The sequence below is a fragment of the Bactrocera latifrons genome, unplaced genomic scaffold (genome assembly GCF_001853355.1).
Source record: "Bactrocera latifrons isolate USDA-ARS-PBARC rearing strain unplaced genomic scaffold, ASM185335v1 scaffold_424, whole genome shotgun sequence".
In the NCBI taxonomy this organism is placed as follows: Eukaryota; Metazoa; Arthropoda; class Insecta; order Diptera; family Tephritidae; genus Bactrocera; species Bactrocera latifrons.
The window spans coordinates 1-6,641 of NW_017537073.1; positions in this window are offsets into that span (position 1 = coordinate 1).

Genomic DNA, 6,641 nt, shown 5'->3' on the forward strand with positions numbered 1-6,641 from the left:
AAAATAATGCTAAAAACAACGAGTGCAACTTAATACGAAACCACAAGGGCTGCTGTTGTGAGAAACGAGACGACCGAAGTTGAAAGTGACGCATGTGTGCCACCGCACGTTGCAAAAAGTTGTTTCTCGTTTGTAACCACACTGCAAAAAGCTGGCCGCGTTTAAGCGTCGCACAAGCTACCAATGATAACATATATGTATGTATATACACACATACATGAGAAAGGGTACATAGATAAGTAAAAGCAAAACAGCAACCATAATGGTTAAACCTTTTATAACTACAAATATTAAATACAATATAAATTGGCTGATTATTCGTCAGCGACTCAAAAGAAGAATGTAGCAAAGGCTATGTACAGTTGTACACACATCAACCAATCCCGATTGGAACACCTTGTAATTTATACATATTAAAGGCTTCGTGCTTGGTAGTTTTAAGTAATGCAGCTGCGGTAAACAACGCGCAAGCAACTCTGAAGTGTCACGCACAGTGACACCATTCTTGTACAACACTCAAGAGTATCGTAAGAAGAGGATGGAAAAATTAAATTCTAGTACAGCAAACCAAAAAAAAAAAACAAAAAAAGAAAAAAGCATCAGCTGCACACGTTTCCAATTTAATGCTTATATTATCTTACATTACATTTGTTCCCTTAAGATGGGAATTAAGAATACGAGTATGTAACAAATGGAGCAGTATCGGCCCCTTTTGTGCTGCTCTATTTGTAGCAATATATATACTGCACTATGCTATAAAGATTCCTCTGAGATGGTAAAAAAACAAAAAAAAAGTATGTATATTTGCATAGCCTCTTTCAAATATACCGAATCGCTTAAGCTGGAATCAGCTTATCGCAGTTGAAGTGGCACAGATAAGAAATGTACATATACTATTAAAATATATACATAGTAATATATATCCGATATTTATACCTGAACAGGGTATATTAAGTTTGTCATGAAGTTTGTAACACCCAAAAAGAAGCGTCGGAAATCCTATAAAGTATATACTTGTATAAATGATCAGTATGTTGAGCTGAGTCGATCTGTCTGTCTGTATATATACGAACTAGTCCCTCAGTTTTTAAGATATCGTTTTGAAATTTGCAGACGTATTCAAGAAGCTTTTCATTTGTCCGCACTGCCGATATCTGTCCACTATAACATATAGCTGCCATTCAAACTGAATGCTCGGTATCAAGATCTTGTATGGAAAACTTTCATATTTGACAATGTATACTCACAAAAGCTGGCACATGTTATTTTCTAAGATAATAACGTAATATACGAAGAAATTATTTTGATCGTCTTACTATAGCATATAGCTGCTATACAAACTGAACACATACTTACTAAAAGAAGTGCACCTACGAAGCTTCGGTGCAGCCGAAGTTAATTTTTTTCTTGTTTTTCCTACATACGATGAAAATTTTGTGAGATTAAATTTTTTTTGATAGATTTTCTTTACACCTAAGGGGTGATCGGTACTATTCCCAACACCACCATCCATATTAGAACCCAGCATTCCTTATATTATATCCGACCGAATAGACCAGTCCAGCACGCAGTGAAGAACATGTAGCAGCCGTAGCTGAGAGTGTATACGAAGACCGTGGAGAGTCGATTTGGCGCCGTTCACAGCAACACGGACTGACGTTTGGAATGACTTGTCGCATTTTACTTCGAGATCTTAAATTGAAAGCGTACATAATTCAGCTTGTGCAAGAACTGAAGGCACTCGACGTTCCCAGGCCACATCGCTTCCTTTTATGGGCTTTTGAGCTCAAGGAATATCCTACATTTTCGAACCAAATTTGATTCAGCGATAAGCCCATTTCTGGCCAATGGGTATGTATAAAATTAAAGGGGCTGCATATATATGATAATAATTATATCTTAGATATGAGAAAATATAGTAAAAGCTAGTAAATACAATTTAGGTTAGATTAAGTCCTTTGACTGATCCTCAAGCTTTTACGTTTGTACTACAGTTGTGTTGCGATTTTCCACCTCTTATTTTTTCAACCGGTTGGCATACAATAAGATTTGTAACCTTATTGTGACGACACCGATAAAGTAATAATCAGTAAAACTATCCAGTTTGCGCTAGAAGACTTTTGCGACGGCACTAGTACTAATGGCAGCCCAGTTCGGGCCAAACAGGCGGGGCTAAAGAGTCCTTTCTTGTACTTTTTGCAGACTCGAAGCAGTTAACAACGACGTTAAGGGCTAAGTGCAGTTAAATAAAGTATATCGTCATAGAACACGTATTTTTTCATCCACTCTAAATGTCACAGCTCTCGGGAACATAGCGGCTCTAGGATGAACTAAGCCAAAGTATTTAACGCTTTTGCAAATAATTGGTTGATAGACACTTCTAAGAAAGGCTCGAAGTATGAGCTCTTAGTTGTAACGGAACGATTTTCCACTTAACGAGTTTCTAATTTTTCTTATTAGTAGATAGAAGAATTTGATATCGTTTACAACTACTTGTAAAAACAAAAAGTGTTTAATAGGCTTTATAAGAAATTGAATGCCCTAAAATGGTTTCCTGGTTTTCTTGTAAACATGAAGAGTCTTTCTTAGCAATGTATATATAATATGTTGTTTATCTTTTAATTAAAATAGATAGAGATTGCACTCTATAGATTTTCTCACATTCGCTTATTATTACCTCTCTTAATATACTAAATACGCTTAAGAAGCACCCTAAATTTTAAGAATATCTCCCAAATAAGGTGATATATATTCGTATATGTGTTGTAGTACTTAGATTGTAAAACGTTTGCCACCAGTTTCAAGATCAAAATTTGTGGTTTTTATAATACTGTTGCATACATCGCTCCATAATAGGGTAAGATTGTGCGAATATGCATATAAAACGTGCGCACGCTTAATTTTATGGGATTTGTATAAAATATGTTCAGTAATACTTTTGGCATAGAGAACAACATTAATTGCAATTTAAATTCAAGATTTGATAAGTGATTTTATTTAGCTATAAATTCACATGCGTGGCACACACTGGATCCCTTTAAGAAATTCATAGTTTACCTGCATAGCGGCTTTAAATTCGATTCTGCGGTATTTTGGTATATTAGACCTTTAGAGGGAAAATAGATAATAAAATATATATCATAGGAAACCAGCATAAATCACAGCTACTTTAAAATTCATAAATTTATATTTATAAAAACGGTGAAGGAAATATAAGGTAAAACAAAAGCTAATTATAGGGTTTTTAGGAAAAGTCGAATATTTTGAAAAGCAAATTTATTAAAAAAAATTTTCTTTTCCTACAGGGATATTTAATTGAATATATTTCAGGTATGCAAGTGTTTTGGGCATTAAATAACGTGCGAGCACGCTTTATCATTGTTGCAACAGACGGCATAGTTTTCTTAAATGTAATAAAATTGGGGAGACTTTCACTGCGGCGAGGAATGTGTAAGCATCAAATACGAACTTAAGAGGATTATATTCACACCCTGTTCGTCTGGATACCACAAAATGTGTCACTATTGAAAACCACAAAATACTTTGATGCTTGCGCTTTTAGGGAAACATTTAACACTATTTTGTGGTTTTGACGTACACATTTGTGTAAATGTATAGAAGTATTGTCTCATGCTCATTAACATAAAACATAGTGGACTATAATATATTTGTACTTATATATATAAAAAAAAAAACCTCAATATACATATATTTAGCGAAATTTTCCAAAATTCTTTATGAAGATATATTGTTGATTCTCAAGAGCATATACCATTAATTTTACTCACTGCTATAAAAAGTTGTCTAATGCAGTTAAATAAGAAGATATGTGTGCCCAGTTGACAAACATATTTCTTGACATGACTATTGATATAGCCGCGTGCGACTTCAGAGGTTACGTGGGTTTCCTCGGGTAAAAAGCAGGCTTTTTAGAAAAAATTTTTCTAATATAAAATATGAATGATTTTATTAGAATTTTTCATTGTTACAAGCATACACCATTAATAAAGAAATTCGGAATTATTTGGAAAAAAAATGTTTTAAACTAGGCAATTTCATGAAGATCGGTTGAGTAGTTCATGAGAAAGCTTTCCAACCGACTTTAAAATACAGTTTCGAGAAAATCGCGTTTACAGGCGACCCACTTAGCCTAGCACACAAGTTCTCAAGGCCGCATCTCAGAAACTATCACTCAGATCAACTTGGAAATTAAGAACAATATTTTAGAGGTGCTGTAGAAGACAATAAAATAATCGATTTTTCCAACACGTAAACCGATGTATTCTCTTAAACATTATAGAATAATTTGTATAACTTTACAAACAAGTTTAATGAAATATGTAACGAAATTTTATCAACAACGATAGTGCCCCTTTGCTCTGGTAACAGACATTAGTAGATTTTTTTATGATTTTTTACAATATCCTGAAATTACTTTATCGCATACATAAAGAATTTTCCACTCCGCTACTGTTAACTCACAATTTATCTATTCAAACAAATCGCAATATACAGAAATATTTTTTTTATATTTGGCTTTATATTATGGCTTTTACCGAACCTTCACGTTATTAAGGAAATAAGAAACAAAATAAGAAAATTGATAAACAACGGAACCAATCAAGTGATCATAACAAAATAATTGGTGTGAAACCACCACCTATTAGTTTTCTGGTTGTCTGGGGGTTGATGATTGCTATGGTTGGTTTTGAGATTCCTCAGCACTTTTCACACACAAGCTAAGGAATAAAATTTGTTTGATATATTCAAAAAGAAAGAAATAAATATTTAAAAAATGTTTGGTATAATTTGAAGAAAATGGGATATTTAAGTTCAGTGCTGTGTTGGTATTTAGTCCAAATATAAAAATAAAATGGTTGCTTCTGGTAGTGCTGTCATAAATATATTAAAATTACAGTTTAGCTTTTAGACTTAAACTGTTTTGAGTGAATTAGCCACTTCCAAATTTCTGTACTGTTTCAACTGATCTCCAAAAGTGCGACGAAATACCGCAACGTAAAATATTTCTGCAGCTGAGTGGGATTTTAACAGGATTTTTAACCTTGCCCACATTTCACTTTACTTGTGCATATAAGCAGCTGTCAGTTACGACAAAGTTGTAGGAAAGTTTTAGAATATTTGACACATCAAACTTTTTGAGTACCACAACGCGAAAAATTTTGAATATTTGCGGAATGGAAAAATAATAGATGCACAAAATTACCATAAACCATAGAGGTTCTAAAAGTTCACTATTTTCCCAATACATGGATGGCTTTAATAATAATAATTTATAACTCGCGTTGTATAAGTGCCATTGGTATATCCTTTATAATGCTAAAAAGATAAATTTGGACTAAAACAAAGAAAAACGTTAAGGTCGGCTGCATCGAAGCTATAAAACCATTCACAGATGCATTTTTTTATAACATTAGAGAATATAAAAATCCATGTTTTGATTTTGATCGGTCAGTTTGCATGATATTTGTACGCTATAGTTACTTGATCTCAACTAAATGTACAGATAAAATCTTAAATAAAGAAATTTTCAATACGAGGGATTGATATTGATCAAACAGATTGTGTGGCAGAAATTTGTTACAGTCGTCTGATATCAGTAATGCAGACAAATGAAGAATAGGACGTGTGGAAATTTCCTGACCGAAGTCTCAAAAACTGAGGGACATGTTCACGAATATATAAATGGAATGTCTAAATTGACTCAGATCAACAGGCTGGATACACTACTTAACAATTCTGAAGGACAAATTCTCTTTCGACTATTACTGGTTTAAAAAATATTTCCGAAGCATGTTTATAAACTACTTGACTGGTATTTGTTTCAGTATTACACCATATTTATCGGTAAAAATTGATTTATATCTGAAGTGAATTGTTACAGCGGATGAAAAATGAGCCACTTATGACAACGTCAATCGAAAACGGCAATGCTTGAATTATGGTGTGCCGGCCCAAACAGTAACCAAAAGAGAATTGAAAATCAGGAATGTTTTGCTAGATATTTGGTGAGATTATCAGGGATCTGCTACCTTACGGCCAAGCTCTGAACGTTGTATATATATTTCACCTAAATCAGATCATTCCAGCTATGTCAAATAAAGCCATCCATTTTCTGCCCATATATCCCGCCATACGATTTTGTCTTTGAAAAGTATGCATATTTCTTATTTTCTGGTTTTCTCGAAAAATTTGAAAACACGATTTCCTATTTTGGAAACTATTTCAACTTCGACCGTTAAAAAGACCACCTATAATCGAAATTTAGTCTTGCTTTGTAACCTTGCGTATTTTGCTTCATATTTCCTCTATGATTTAAATAAATCAAATTTGCGTATAACCAAAGCATATATCTAAAAGATGAAAATATTTTCAACGCTGTCATCATCAACAATTTTTCCTTATTTAATTTAGCAAAAAGTTATAAAAAATATTTTACAAATATGCAATATCATTTAAGAAACGACTTGCATATAAACTGCACAATTGTTCTGTGACTGACAAACAGGATCTTTAGCATTCGGAAATTATGCACAAATGCCCGTTCTTACATTCATAAACCAAAGCTAGGGCCCCACCATACATGATTTATGAAAGGTGTTCACGCCATCATTTACTTTAAA